Genomic DNA, 16,111 nt, shown 5'->3' on the forward strand with positions numbered 1-16,111 from the left:
ACACGGTGTAGGTGTGACAGTTGTGGTGTAACTGTGCCTAAGTGTAAAATTATATAATACAAATCAATAGTAAATAGAGACTATGAGGCAGAAGAGAAGAGGCAGCAGCATGCGGCAGAAATGATCAGATGATCTCCACGACAAAATTGCTCCACCCGCCAGCTGCACCTGTGAAAGCAATCAAGGTGGAGCATCAAAAGTGTCAGTGCGACAAACAATCTTTATTAAATTACAATTTCTCTGCCTAGTAGTCAGTACTTATGTTACAAAAAGTACGCCCTAGCTGAAAATTTTAAGTGACAGCCAAGCTTTGTACATTCGAGGTCGCCATTATTTTCGTATTGGATACATTATTAACCAGGAAACGTGGTCCCAGGACAGAATCTCAAAGGACCCTTATAGTTTACTGGTTAAACGCTAAACCTACATTATTTTTAACCAGGAAACATGGTCCCAGGACAGAATCTCAAAGGACCCTTATAGTTTACTGGCTAAAGCCTAAACCTACATTATTATTAACATTGGGAAGCTGAGAATCCCTACGCAATCTCGGGCAGGTCACATTTTAACACCCACGTGGGTGTGAACACTCATATAGATAATGTGCATTCTCTGGGAATCCTCAATGAGGCCCACATCTCGAGACACCACAAGGTAATTCAAACACTGCCTCGGATTGTCCTTACGAGGGTCTCGAACTTCCCCTTAACCTACTGTATACATGTATATACAGGTCCTAGACGTGATGTGTCCTGTGGGACGAACAGGCGAGACGTCAAGTCTGCACCCACATTACCACTGCCCTGTCTCTCAACTGACTCTGAGATTATGGGTGTGGATTCAAACGGCACAGGAAGGACATGTCCCAGATTCGTGGTACGTTGACACACATTGCAGGAATGCACAAAGCTATCTATTTCTTGTTCCATTCCTGGCCAGAAAAAGTCAGCACGGATACGGCCTTGGGTCTTCCTTTTGTCCATGTGACCTCCTGAGGCTGAACAATGACCCCATTCTAACAATGCTTGGAGATACTTAGCAGGAACGACAAACTGCAGTCAAACCTCGCCCTGGGGTGTTCGTGACTCATGGTAGAGCCATCCTTGTTTACAAAGGAACTTGGCTTGACCTCCCTGTGAATACTTAATCACTCTACCTTTTTGCTTCTTCTGCACAGCAGCAAGTGTCAGGTCAGACTGTTGTTCTTGGACAACATCTTGACTACAAATCAGATCTTGCAGTGACGCAATGGTCTCAGGGGTGACACAGTTTGGAGCCTCAGCCATGGCTCGTGTTGCTGCAGCTGAAGTCTGAGTAGCGTCATCTACGGTGCAACTATACTTGGCACCTTGTATGTTGCCTATAATAAGGTCAAACAAAGGTTCTGGCATGACAACTGGAAGTTTTGTACCAGTGTAAAATGGAGATGCCACCTGGATACGTGCCTCTGGGAACAATCTAACTGATCCATCAATAAGCTGAGCTTTGATCAGTCGACCTGTGTGCTCCTCAGGCCGAACTAGACTCTGCCTGACAGAGCAACCTGAGGAACCATTATCTCTCAGGACCTTCACAGGAATGCCTCCCACAAACCCTGGCTGAACAAGGAAGGCACTGTTACCTGTGGGAGGGCCTGTGGAGGAAGCAGCCAGCCACTGGTGAGGCTGCTGAATGAATGATGCAGCAAACATGGTGCCCTGAGAATTAGATACCTGAGGGGTCGTACTCACCGTCTGGGGAGATGGAGCATTGACCACCTGTAGAGGAGGGTTCACTGTCACTGAGGGACTATATGGGGAAGTACCTGTACTGGTGGGGACGGCACCACCATACTGCTGTTGGGGAATGAAGGCTGCCTTTGCCTCCTGCCTCCGATACACTGGGGCTGGTGCTGAAAGGGATAGTCCTGACTGTCGATTGCGTGGCTGATACTGCTGCTGATTAGGGTACTTGTTGTACCCTTTCCAAGCAGGTTTCTGTGTATTTTGCCCCTGGTCCTTCTTCTGTGGTTTGTTTAGACCTTGGCCATTATTCTGAGAATGGCCTTGATGCTGGGGTTCAGTCTGAGACAGTTTCCCAGATTTTGTCAGCTTTCCTGTTCCAGGTGTGTTGTTTACGAGTTTGATACCCGTATGCAGTGAAGAATGCATCAGCCTTCTCCATTATTTGGCTGGCATCCCTTAACTGGCAGGTCTGAAGCTGAGCCATAAGCTCAGCAGGCCACGACTTTTCTAGCTGCATGTGCAGCATAAGGTCAATTATCCCCTCTCGTGTGGGAGGAGATTCAACTTTCTCCATCCACTCATCTAAGTAAGCAGTAAGCCGATCAAGAAACTGAACAGCTGTCTCCTTTTCTTGTAGACGCACCCTCATAAACTGACTCCTGGCGTCGTCTACTGCGAGACCGTATGCTTTGACGAGTGCGGCCTTCATCATCTCATACGTGAGATTGTCTCCACGAATTCTGTGGAGAATATCGAGAGCAGGGCCTTCAAACAAGCTAAGAAACTGGAGCCGCTTAGCTGCCTCATCCAGCAGGTACAGCTGAGCCATGTTTTCAAAACAAGCTATGAATGGCTCGATTCGCTCACCTTCCTTGTAAGGAGGAAGCTTGATGTGTGGGGTCACCAGAACATGTGTAGGGAGAGCGCTCATGGAGCTTGGGTTAGCTGCACCAGATGTGTCTGAAGCCAAAGAGTCTCACTTGAGCTTCAGCATCTCAAGTTCATGTTTCTCATGTGCCTTGCGCTCGGCATGTCCATGTTCTCGTTGTTCTCGCTTGTATTCACGTTCTCTTTCGCGTTGTTCTCGTTCGTGTTCATGTTTTCTTTTGCGTTGTTCTCGCTCGTGTTCACATTCTGTCTCGTGTTGTTCACATTGTTTTCGCTCTTGTTCACATTCTCTCGCGTTCCTTACTCTGTTCTCGCTCATGTTCGCGCTGAATTCTACGCTCCTCACGGGCATCACTCTCACGCTGTTGTTTTTAACTAAACCGTGAGAGCACGTACTCCTTTATTTGTTCGGGGTCTGTAAGCCCCATATCTTTGGCTTCCTATACATATATATTAGTAGTCATGATGCTAACTCAACTAAGGCTGAGTAGACTAAACACTGAGTACTGACTGCTATTTTGCAGAGAAATGCCAATAATCAAAAGTAAAGAATATAGGCACAGTTTGGTGGTGACCAGTTTTATCTAGTTAAACTGGTAAAGAAAGAAAAAAAAATGACTGGGAAAACTATTACGTAAAATTAATAGAAATGAATCAATAACCACCAGCAAGATAGTGCCTGTAGACTTTAATGATTAATAACTAGGTGTGAGTGAGTATTATCTCGTTAATAAATTTAAAGCTAGGAGTTAATATCCTGGAATGAGGTAGCCAGATGTCACGGAGGGATGTGAAATTATAAATTAAAATGCTGGATGTTACTTGAAAACAGAAACAAGGAATTAACTTGTGAAAATCTAGCAGTAAGTTTTACGTTATGCCAGCTTACTTCGCCGATTCTCTAAGGATGAGAATTTACAAACTTTCTCAATAGTACACAGCAGAGACTAATTACTCACGCGTGATGTTTGTTAGTACTGTTAGCCTCTTGAGAAAGTGACTCCACCCCTGACAATCAATAACCAATGCAAATAATAATAAACAGGTTCTTGCCGATGCATAACTCCTTGCTGGCACAACGGATTTAAGCTTGATACAAAAGAACTGGCTTAAGTACCAGTTATGAATATTGTAAATAGTTTGTGCAAACTAGGAGCAGCAACTAAAATATGCTTAATGTGGAGAAATAAAACACGGGTCTAATTACATTAAGCTCAAGAAAAAGAACTGTAAATTTATTGATTACAATGTCCCCCCCTGTGGCGGGGGGGACACAACCTGGCCGCACTATGGGGTGGTACTGCTACTCTGCGGCCAGGTTGTGTTAGGAAGAATACTGCCACCGTATTCCCTGCGTGTCGTAAAAGGCGACTAAAAGGGGCAGGGTGAGGGGACTAGGGACCCCTCCTCTGTTTTTAGTTCCTAAAAAGAGACAGGCCAGAGAAAGGGATGGGGGATGGAGTTATCCCCATACCCTGAAGATTGGATCTATGAATGTGCGTGGATGTAGTACAATTGAGGCTAAAAGGGAGGAGATTGGGAGAATGTTCGTGAGAAGAAAGTTGGATGTGTTAGCTCTGAGTGAAACGAAGATGAAAGGGAAGGGGGAATCTATGTTTGGAAGTGTGAATGGAAGATTGTCAGGTGTTGATAGAGGAAGGGCAAGAGAAGGTGTGGCCTTGTTAGTGAGTCCGGAAGTACAGAAATGTGTGATTGAATGGAAGGAGGTGTCATCGAGATTGATGTGGGTGAATGCGAAATTTGAACGTGAGTTGTGGGTGTTTGTGAGTGCATATGGGCCTGGTAGTGAAAGGGATGAACAAGAGGGGGAGTCTTTCTGGAATGATGTTGATGAGTGCCTGCAGAGTTTTGGAGCGAATGTGAATGTGGTAATGATGGGAGAACTGAATGCTAGAGTGGGAAATGTAGCAGTTGAAGGCATAGTTCGTATGCATGGTGTGCCTGGAAGAAATGAAAATGGGGAACGAATGATAGCGATGTGTGTTGAGCGAGAGATGGTGATTGGGAATACGCTGTTTGAGAAGAAAGATATTTATAAGTATACATGGGTGAGACAGGAGGGTGGAAGGGTTGTTGATACAGCTTTGATGGACTATGTGGTTGTGTCTAGGAATGTAATAGGAAGATTGTTGGATGTGAGAGTTCTGAGAGGGGAGGGTGGAGGTATGTCTGACCACTACCTGGTGGAAGGAAAGTTAAGAGTTGGTAAGAGATGGGTGAGAGCTAGGAGGGTTAGGTGTGGCAGGGAGGTTTTGAAAGTGAGTGAGTTGGATAAAATAGAGAAAAAGATAGAGTATCAGGAGAAATTGAAAGATGAGTGGAACGCCGTGAAAGATCGGGAAAATGGCAGCGTGGAGGAGGAATGGCAGTTGTTTAAGAGTGCTGTGGTGGAGCATGCAGAAGAGGTGTGTGGTGTGAAACGTGTGGGTGGTGGTGTAAGAAAAGGAAGTAAATGGTGGTGCGAGGAAGTAAGTATGGCTGTGGCTGAGAAGAGATGTGCATATGAAGTGTGGCTGCAGAGGAAGGATGAGATGTCATATGAAAGGTATAAGGAAAAGAGGAATAGAGCGAGAAGGGCTGTGCGTGATGCTAAAGTGGCAGCAGATGAGAGGTGGGGTAGGCGGCTGACAGAGAATTTTCAACAGAATAAGAAAATGTTTTGGAAGGAGGTGAAAAGGGTGCGAAAGGGAGAGTCTGGGAAGGAAGAACGAGTAAAAGCAGAGGATGGAAGGATGTTAATTGAGATGGATGCAGTAAGGAAGAGATGGGCAGAGTATTTTGAAAGATTGTTAAATGTAGAGGAGGAAAGGGTGGCTGAGATTGTGGCAGATGGAAGGGTGCAAGGAATAAATGTGTTGGGAGAGTTGAATGATTCTTTGATCACGAAGGAGGAAGTGGAGAAGGCAGTAAAGGAGATGAAAACAAGGAAAGCTGCAGGTATGGATGGGTGTGCTGTGGAATGCCTGAAGGGTGGTGGAGTGACTATTGTTGACTGGTTAGTAAGATTGTTGAATGTGTGCTTTGAGAAAGGTATGGTGCCAATTGACTGGGCAAGTGCTTGTGTGGTCCCGTTGTATAAAGGCAAGGGTGATAAGTATGAATGTAATAGCTTTAGGGGTATAAGTCTGTTGAGTGTTGTAGGTAAGGTGTATGGTAGAGTGTTAATTATGAGAGTTAGAGAGGGTACAGAGGGAGTGATTGGTGATGAGCAGTGTGGCTTTAGGAGAGGGAGGGGATGCGTTGATCAGGTGTTTGCTGTGAGACAAGTGTGTGAAAAGTATTTAGCGAAAGGCAAGGATGTGTTTTGGGCATTCATGGATTTAGAGAAAGCGTATGATAGAATTGATAGGGAGGCTTTGTGGACTGTTTTAAGATTGTATGGACTTGATGGTACGTTACTAAAAGGGGTGAAAAGTTTTTATGTAAATAGTAGAGCGTGTGTAAGAGTGGGAATGCTGTGAGTGATTGGTTTCCCGTGAGAGTGGGGCTGCGACATGGATGTGTGATGTCTCCTTGGTTGTTTAATATTTTCATGGATGGTGTTGTAAGGGAGGTGAATGCAAGAGTTTTAGGTGGAGGTCTGAGTCTGGTGAATGTTGATGGTGGAGAGTGGAATCTGAAGCAGCTGCTGTTTGCAGATGATACTGCACTGGTGACTGATTCAGAGGAGAGATTGAGACAGTTGGTAGAGGAGTTTGGAAGGGTGTGTGAAAGGAGGAAATTGAAAGTAAATGAGAATAAGAGTAAAGTGATGAAGTGTACGAGGTTGATAGATGGTAGGGGGATGAATATAGTTTTGAATGGTGAGTTGCTTGAGGAGGTAGATTGTTTGAAATATCTAGGGTCACATGTTGCTGTGGATGGAAGAATAGATGCAGAAGTGAAGTTTAGAATAAATGAAGTAGGAAAGGTGCTGGGAGGAATGAAAAAAGTGTTTAAATGTCGTTTGCTTAGAATGGATGTAAAGAGAAGGTTGTATGAGGGTGTTGTGGTACCGACTGCGTTATATGGGGCTCAAACATGGAATATGAGTGTAGCAGAGAGGAAAAGTTTGAATGTAATGGTGATGAGGTGTCTGAGGAGTATGTGTGGAGTGACGCGTATGGATTGAGTGCGAAATGATGAAGTGCGAAGGAGAACTGGAGTTGTTCGGGAGATGGCTGGTGGAGTTGAGCAGAGGGTGTTGCGATGGTTTGGGCATATGGAGAGAATGGATAATGAGCGATTGGTGAAAAAGATAACTAGATCTGATGTGAGAGGTGTAAGGCTGAGAGGAAGACCACGAATAGGATGGATGGACAGTGTGAAGAGAGCACTGCATGCGAGAGGGATGTCTGTTCAGCAAGGAAGAGTGGCTGTGCGTGACAGAAATAAATGGAGAGAAATTGTGAATGAATAAGTGATGACCCAGCCCTGAGGGGATATTCTCCCGCATTTGGTCTGATCAGCTAGTCAGGTCAGGTGCGGGTAAGGGGATGGGTCTGTTATGATGTGGCAGGGGTAAACCAGTTCTGCTGTCGGGCCTTGCCGCGGATGTCACTGATTGCATTGCGCAGTTGACCCTTGTGTGGTGTGGTGCGGTGAGGATCTGTCCGTTCTCCCCTTTGGGGCTGAGATGCGAATGAATGTGTTTGAATTGATGAGTAAATGGGGAGTGTGTCATCCTATCTCGGCTACCTCCCTTTCCTTGGGGGAAGCAGCCTAGGTATATAGATAGATAGATAGACAATGAAATAAATTTACGTTATATGAATCTCAAAAATGAATTCAAAATAACAAGGAGAATACACTCACTTGCTCATTCAAAAGCTAAACACACTTAAGCCTAGAAAAACGAACAGAAATACTGGTCAGTGGAGGGGAGACGAACGAGTAGTCTGGGTGCCTGTGATGAACATCAAAACACTGCTATTCGCTAAGCCCACTTAGCCAATTCACCATCTAGGTGGAGAATCAGGAACTCGCTGTACAACGGAGGCGCTGCTCTATGCTGGGCACAAACAGTCCTACCCTCGAGGCGACTCAAAGCTGACTAAATTCAAACAGGGAAAAGAGGTAGGGGCTGGCCGTGTTTGCTGGAAGTAGGGCATGGCCTAACTTCAACTGTCAGTGGAAAGAAAGTGAACCATATAGGCTCACAATAAATGCCTCAGTGAAAGAACTAATGTTGTGGATAAGAATGGTCACTTGTGAAACAGTGACAAATGTTCTGAAAACCATCCCGATCAAAGTGGATACAAGGATGATTGAACTGAGTGATGCCCAGTGGGAATTCTACTAGAGTTCGTGGTTTTCTTACTAAAGTACAATGTCACGAATTTATAAATACACTTGCGCGAATTCGTGACATGTTCCACCAAGGAAAAGGACGTTTAGGAAATTTACCCCTCGTTATTGCAACAGATATTAGGGCTGCGAAGTGCAACACGTCAGTGAAACAAGACACAGCCTCAGTAAGACAGCCAAACTTATTGACAGAAAGGGCAATGGAACTTATTTCCTTGAACAGTGGCCAGTCAGCCTCAATCCAGAAGCCAGCAAGGAAGACAAGGCCGAGGTCGACCTGCACTAGCAGTTAAGAGCAACGGAAAATGGTCACTACCATACAGGTCTGGCATCACATCCCAGGTAAAATCTAAAACAGCATCAGTTGAACATAAGAATAAATCGATGGCAGTAAAATTTCCAGTCTGGCTATGGAAATAAGTCATTGGAGTTCAAAATGCCCAACTCCTCATCTTCCAGTAAAGAGGCCAGTATAACATCCCGAGGGTTGGCCTCACTGAATAAGGCATTCCAGATCTGCTCCTTCAACAGTAGCACTAGGAGGGAGATAAAGGCTGCAAACTGTATACTCCGACGTAAAACCATCTGGACAGCAACAGCCTGCAGGGGAGTGGAGATGTCCAGATGACTGTATGGAATATCTTGGCAAAGGAAGATAGCAGCACCTTCATGGCGACCTTGGCCTGGCACAGGATCAGAATAATAGGCATGGTAGCCACAAGGACTGGACGGAACAGCATCACCAACCATGATCTCCTGGATGCACATGCATATGTGGGAAAACTGTGCAACAAGGTGACACAGGTCCTCCCAGCTGGCACATAAGCCCCGGCCATTCCACTGAAGAAGAGAACCCATAACATACGGTGGATCAGGTTGAAGTGTGAAACTGTATAACTCCTGACAAGTGAGAGGGTAGTAGTAGTAGTAGTTGTTCCCTAGGCAGTCTGGCCAAACAGCCCCGAGTCCCTTAGGAAGGCCATGGCCGAGACTGGGCTTTCCCACAGAGCTCTCAAAGAGTGTATGTTGTGTTGTTGGCGTAGGTGATTCTGTGCAATGCAGTCTTCCATAATGTGCTTAATAGTATGGGGTGCTGTGTTGCATCCTAGACAGGCATCAGCGACGGAGTCATCCAGCCTCTTCTGGTAGCTTAAGAGGGCTGGATGGTGCCCACATCTCAGCCTGGCCAGGTGGACCCTGTCCTCTCGAGGAAGATAGGATTCAGAAAGGTGGATGTCAGGAGGCCGTGCATGCAGCTGTGTGTTGTCTTTAAGTGACTGAATGGAGCGGGGAGTGATCTGAGTGTGGATGTGCTTCTGGAAGCTGGTCTGAGGTGGGCAAGCGGGAAGAGATGACAGTATTTGTGTATGGTATTGTGTGCTGGGTGTTGTTTTGATGTTCCTTGGTGTGGGTGGATGTGCTGCCATGTACTGTAGTGGATGTTGTGGGTTTGTGGAGGCTGCAGCAAGAAACTGGATGCTTCTCATGTCTAAGTGATCCTTGACTTTGCGGACTTTGGTTTCTTGATGTAGGTGGTCTGTGGGTGTAGTAGCTGTGCAGCCTGTGATTATTTTTAGGGCCTTGTTCTGTATGGTCTGTAGAATGTTGTAGTGTATTTTGGTGAGATTAGAAGCTCAGGCAGGGCTTGCATAATTCATCACTGAACGTATGTAATGTTTGTATACTGTGGTGGTGGTTTCATTATTGTGTCCGAATGTTGTATGGGCCAGTGACCTCAATGCATTGAGTCTTGGTGTTATTTTATTTCTAATGTTTGTGATGTGTTGTTTAAATGACATTGATGTATTGTATATTACACCAAGGATTTTGTGTGTGTGTGTGTGTGTGTGTGTGTGTGTGCGCGTGCGGTAGGGGAGTGTTGTTTATGGTGAGGTGTGGGATGTGACTGTGTTCTGCTGTCCAGTTTGTGAGAAGAGTCACTGTAGATTTGGCTGAGGCTATTTTGAGCCTGTTTGTGGTGAACCATTCGTGTAGTGTGTTGAGGTAAGGTTGAATGATATATGCAGCTGTGTTTGCGTTTTAGTGCATACATGCAAGTGCTGTATCATCTGCATAGGAAGCTATGTGTATCTGTGGTGTGTGGGGTGTGGGTACGTCATGCAAGTATAGGTTAAAGAGTGTAGGGGACAAAACAGATCCTTGGGGGGCGCCGTTTGTGAAGTTTCTGATGTTAGAAGACTGACCGGCAAATGTTACATGTGCACATCTGCCTGCTAAGTAGTTAACCAGCCATCTTTTTGTGTTATTGTGCATGTTTGTGCTGAGTATTTTGTTTGTGAGGTTGTGGCGGGGGATGGCATCAAAAGCTTTGCTAACGTCTAGTGTGATTAGGAGTGTTCTGTGTGGTGAGAGGGTTTGGACTAGTGCTTAGAAAGACCCTTGGGAAGAGCCTGCCTAGCACCAGAAACCTGCACCCTGTGTCAACATCTGATGGCAAACGTGATGATGAGGAAGAGGAAAGTTTTACAACGCTCTTCCTCTGAGTCAGCATACCAGTTTGCTTGGAAGGTGGCTTGGAGGCCACCTTTGGTGATGTAGGACGGCCAGTGCCACCACTAGAAGCCCCATAAGTGGAAGTAGAGTCCACAGGACTAAAACCCTGTGAGGATGACATCATTTGCTTTGGGTCTGAAGCCCCTACATTCTGTCCAACACCATCCTCTGGTGGGGAACTGATCATAGGCGAACCATCAGCTAGAGCTTCCACCTTGCTGACTCCTTGGCCTCTAAGGCAAAGAGAACATGAGAGGGGTCATCCCAATGTTCGACAACAAAGACCTTAAGTGGCCGATCATCAGGCTCAGGAGACTCTGGAGAATCATGGTGACTTTCACCATGTGTAGCCAGAGCCTCTGGCATACTGGACAATGCAGAAGAAGGAAGCACATCAACGTGAACGTCCACCAGCCACAGAAGTGAGCAAACCGTCAGCCACCAAAGTGGGGACAGGAACACCTGGAGTAGATGGTGGGTGAATATCAGTCTCAGAAACAGTACTAATCTCGGGAACAGCAACCTGCAAATCACTAATCGAAGAAGTGGGCACTGGAATGGGTTGAGGCTTCTGAGACACAGGGCAGCGCATTGGCATTCCAGAAAGGAGAGTGTCATAAGTAACCCTGGGCTGGAAAAACGAGTCTGGACTCTTCTTAGTTTCAGGAAGCGAAACCATCTCAGCTGTTTGAATAGATAAAATCTCCTTTTCCAGGCAGTATCTTAGACAGTTTTTAGAAGAGACAGCATGAGGACCTCGACAATGATAGAATTTAAGGGGTCCTGTATAGTCTCTGGTATGGCTTGGTCTGCCACTGGAGACACAGACACCAGGAAGTCCAGCCTGTGCACGATGGCAAAATCGGCTAACATGACCATACCCCCGACAGTGGAAACATCGCTTTGGGGTCGGTACATGTGGCTTAACAAGAAGTGACACCCAAGCTAGTTTAACAGACGTAGGCAACGTTAGCCTGTCAAATGTCAGATACAAGGTTGGTATCGGGGTCAAGATGCCCTCTATTTTCTTGTGCAGGAGCTCAACAGTTACCACACCAGAAGATTGCAGTTCCTCCAACAACCATGCCTCTAATATCGAAGTAGGTCACAGGAAAAGATGACACCCTTGCACTGATAAGAAGTATCGTGAGGAACACAGGTAACAGCTGCACGAGAGAAAGAAATCAAATTCAGTAATTGTGAGCTCTCTTCAGGGAAGGACATCTTAACAAGGAAGCTTCTATCCCCCTGGGAACAGATTTTAAGTTCCTGATCACAGGCCAAAACAATGACGTGGTGCAAATAAAAAAAATGTCAAGGTTTAGTACTTACCAACCCCCAGCAGATTACTTGGCATATGATACTGGCACTGTCTCGTGTGGGGCCAACCCCAGAGCGACACCAACCCAACGGGAACGCCTCCCAGACCCAGCAGAACGCTGAGACAGAGGAGGATACTCCCCAGGGGCCTGGAAAGGCTCCAGTATGACAATCATGGAAGATTTCAAAAAATGGTCAGGATCTAATGCAGCATTGTCAACAGATTGAATATTAAATACACGACTCTTCCACCTACCATACCAGGAGCTTGGAGCTGTTTCTTTCACACCGGGGTTCCCTGGTTGTCACAGGGGAATGAGGTATCAAGAATAGAGTCAGTTAAGAAGGAACTTTCCAAATTCTTCAAAAGTGACAAGACAACACCAGTTAAGTTTTCCAAGAAATTATCAGATAAACAGTGGCTTCAGAAGCTGGCGTGTTTGAAGGATATCTTACATTTAAACTCATTAAATTTATCCCTTCAAGGCCATTTGACCCAAGTGATTGCTTAACCCCTTAACCACGGGGCGTCACTTTCGTGACGCTTGGGAGCAAGGGATCATACCGCGGGGCGTCGCTTTTGTGATTCTGTGTTATTTTGAATTCACCCGGGCTTCCAAGTGGGGGCTTGTATCATCTATCAGTACTGCCAATGTCCAACACTAGTCAGCACTCCTAATCTCATCTGTACTCCCATCCATTGTTGACAATTTAGCCATTTCTCCCCGTTCTTGGCTCCCCTCCCTACCCCCCCTCCATTACCCTATCCTCTCGCCTGCCCGGCCGTGCTACGCTAAGTAAATCTTCCCTGGAATTTTTCACTGATTTCATCCATTGAAATAAGCCCTATGCCCTATTCTTATACCAAATAATATATACAAGAAAGAAATAAGGTAAGTGAGAGTGCCATACACCTGGAATTGACTAATTATCACCTGACAACACCTCACGTGCACTTGTTCGCTAATTTTCGCTGTTTTTTTCCCCTTGAAATATGCCGTATAATCTATTTTCGTAATAAATATACATATAAGGAGGGAAGGGAGAAGCCTAAGTGATATTTACATTCACCTGGAACTACCTAATTTATAATGTATTGTCTAGATTTCCTGCCAATCATTTCAGTGAAATACATAGCTGTTTCAAGACCTACGTTGGTAGTACTGAATATCCCCTAAGTAGGCCTCTACCCCGGCCCTCCCTTATCAGTTCTCTCTCATCTTCCGAAGAGGAGGTACGTCTGTTCCTCTTGCTGACTTCAGGGCCTTTTTCACCCCCATGCAAAGGGCCCTGTGACCTTTACCCCCTACTAAACCTCGTGTGGAAAGAGGTAAAGGGCTGACAATTGATAAAAGAGTGACTACGATCTTTCTATTGAGTAAAACAATGCAAGTGGAATTGTAAATAATGTGTAAATAATGTGTAAACAGCAAGTGAAAGTAATGAATGTAAATATACGTGAACAATGGAAAATAGTTTTATAAGTTACTTCAAGTGACAGTGCGTAACACAGTGTAAATAAAATAGAAATGTAAATAACGTAAATAAAATAGAGAACGTAAATAAAAATGTAGATGAGTAGTATTATAAGAATACGAGTATATACCCTAGGAGTAATGAAAGTGAAAGTTTCACTCTAGCATGTCTGAATACTATGAGTTATGAGAGTGAAGATGAAAGTGACATTCACTCTCAATGCTAGTATACAGGACGAGAAAGTGAATGCTACGTATTTTACTGAAAGAAATTGAATCCCTACAGTGACAATAAACTAATACTACTGAAGGAAACTTATGGAAAAAGACTGTAGATATATATAAGTGTTATATAGTAATAGATATATAAAGTGTGAGGGGTTTTATGAATAATAAATGACAGAGTACCAAGAGCGAACTAGCGCAAGTGTGGCGGTCAGACGCACTCATAATTTTCATTGCTTTCACAGTGGGTTTTTGTTTGGAGTATGGATCCCAAACTACTTGAAAATCATAGAGTAGTGTTTATAGTGTTAATATCTGGCTGTGGTAATCATATTACGGGTTGTCGGGAAGTGTAAAGTGGAGACTTCGTTACCCAACTTCAGAGGTCTCCACAAGTCCTACGGTAACTGACGAAGGCTCAATAAACATTCCAGGAGAAAGCTGAAGGTATGTGGCATAAGCATATATAATTTTAATATTCTAGGACTAATGACTGATTTTTGGCAAATGTTTTTTGAGAGTCTGTCGGAGCCCGAATAACCCCGCGGCACACGCAAAACATCGGTTAACATGCCCGCAGTGTAGGGGTTAAAAGGAAAATTAAGGTCATCCAGCATGAAGCTGGAGCTGTGGGAAGGGAGAGTCAAAGACGAAAATTGTAGCATGTTTGAACACATTCGAGAGGCACATGATAAAAGTAAATGCACTGGAAAACTAAAACTGGTGCACCTGTTGCAAAACACCTTTCTTCCCTGCGGTTGGAGTTCCAGTCCTATATCACCGAACTGAGTGTGTTGGAAGTAAATTTGATTAGAAACCCATTCAATGTTTATGTGCACATTTTCTCAGATAATATGTAAGAAGAATTGGTAGAGTTGGTGAACGACTGTTGCAAAGGATGTATTTGAAACACTTTCCATGTTGAACTTCTGGTCTAAAATGAATGAGCTGTACCCTATTATAGCTGACGTTGTTATGATGTTACCTAGTGTTTACTTATACGAGCAAATATTTTCAGCAATGTTGACCATAACTAAACACAAGCACGGCTTAATGTATATCTGTACTACTGGTCCTCAATTTGAGAAACTTGTTTGCACAAAACAGGTACAGCCTTCACACTGAAGTTTAATACTGGTTGCCATATTTAAAACATGGTGTTAATTCTTTCTTGCCAAATGAAGCAATTATAGTTTCCTTGGTATTTCAAGAGCCATGATAGTACCACTCTACACTGAATTAGTGCAAAAGTTTATTTTCTTCATAAAATACAGTTTGACTCCTGTGTAGTATTGCTGTACACTGACTGTGATGTTAATGATTAACTACTTAATCATGTCATACAATTTCAACCATTTGCCAATATCCATTGTAGTACAATTGTTTAGAGCTTTAGTCTTAATTCCCATTTTATATTCAGTGTCATATTAACGGGGGTACGGGTCGATAGTATGACAATTCATTGGGTACTTGGTGGGGAAGAAGTTCACAACCCTTCCCCTACACTGAGCTGTGGTGCCCAATTCATACCAGACAAAATCGACACCTTCATTCTGAGCTGCTAGGATTCATGGTCACTGTGTGTTTTTGCTTCGTCCCTGTAACCCTGCAGTATACCTGGGGACATGGATGCAACATCATTTGTTGTGGTCCGTGTTCTTGTGGTAGACTGTGACAGAAAATGTGTGTGATATAATAACCGTCCTGCAATCGACAACCAGAAATCAAAGTTTTATTCTTCACCTAACATCTTAACGGAAAACACGACTGATTTTGTTATCTGCCAAGTTATTGATTTGCATGTTTGTTTGTCTAGGAGCATTAAGGATACCCCTGGGAAAAAAACATCGAGAAAACTTAGTTTTTTTCAGGAAAGCTCCATAGAGGCCTCCTAACTAAAAATCAACAAACATTCAAAAAATTCCACGTCTGCTAACCGTGTGGGACGAAATATTCAAGATGGCCACCATCGGCATGGGGCATGTATATTGTTTAGTGACTGAAATTCAAACTTGGTCATGTAATACCACCATTTGTGGGTTTTAAAGAGTGATGGCTCCATTTCTGCCATTGTTAAAAGAAGTCTGTGACACTAATATACACAGAGAACATGAGCTAAACGCAGAAAATCAGAAATCTGTATTGATAATTTTTTTTGTGAATGTATGAACTGAAGTATATTTCATCAGATGCTTTTATTTTTCAGATCGGATAGAAATTGAAGTGTTGAGGCAGAAGTACATAGATGGATAGAAACAGTGTGAATGGAAAGAGGTAGTAGTACAAGAACAGTGTGATATTTGTGATTTTTGTGAAAAGCCAATCACCTTTGACCGAGGTACGAGTACTGCCACAGAAAGGGGCCTACCTACAATAGCATATTGAACATTAGTGCTGATATGAGGGATGGACTTGATGAAAGGCTATTATCTAAAGTGTGGCCAGTTCCGGTTCATAAATGGTGTAAAGATCATTACATTGTCCCATCATACATAAAAAAAAAAAGAACCAGGGAGTCAGAAGAATCGGAGAGGCAAATGCATTAGAAAATCACAGGCCATTCACAAGCCACAAGACTGTCTGTACTGCGGGAAATATGTGGACTATAGTAAGATCGCCAACCAAAGGACCTGCGTGAGGCGACTCATGAAGCAGCAA

The sequence above is a fragment of the Coenobita brevimanus genome, chromosome 13, assembly GCF_032717465.1.
Source record: "Coenobita brevimanus isolate Jiangsu-jjx chromosome 13, ASM3271746v2, whole genome shotgun sequence".
NCBI classification, from domain to species: Eukaryota; Metazoa; Arthropoda; class Malacostraca; order Decapoda; family Coenobitidae; genus Coenobita; species Coenobita brevimanus.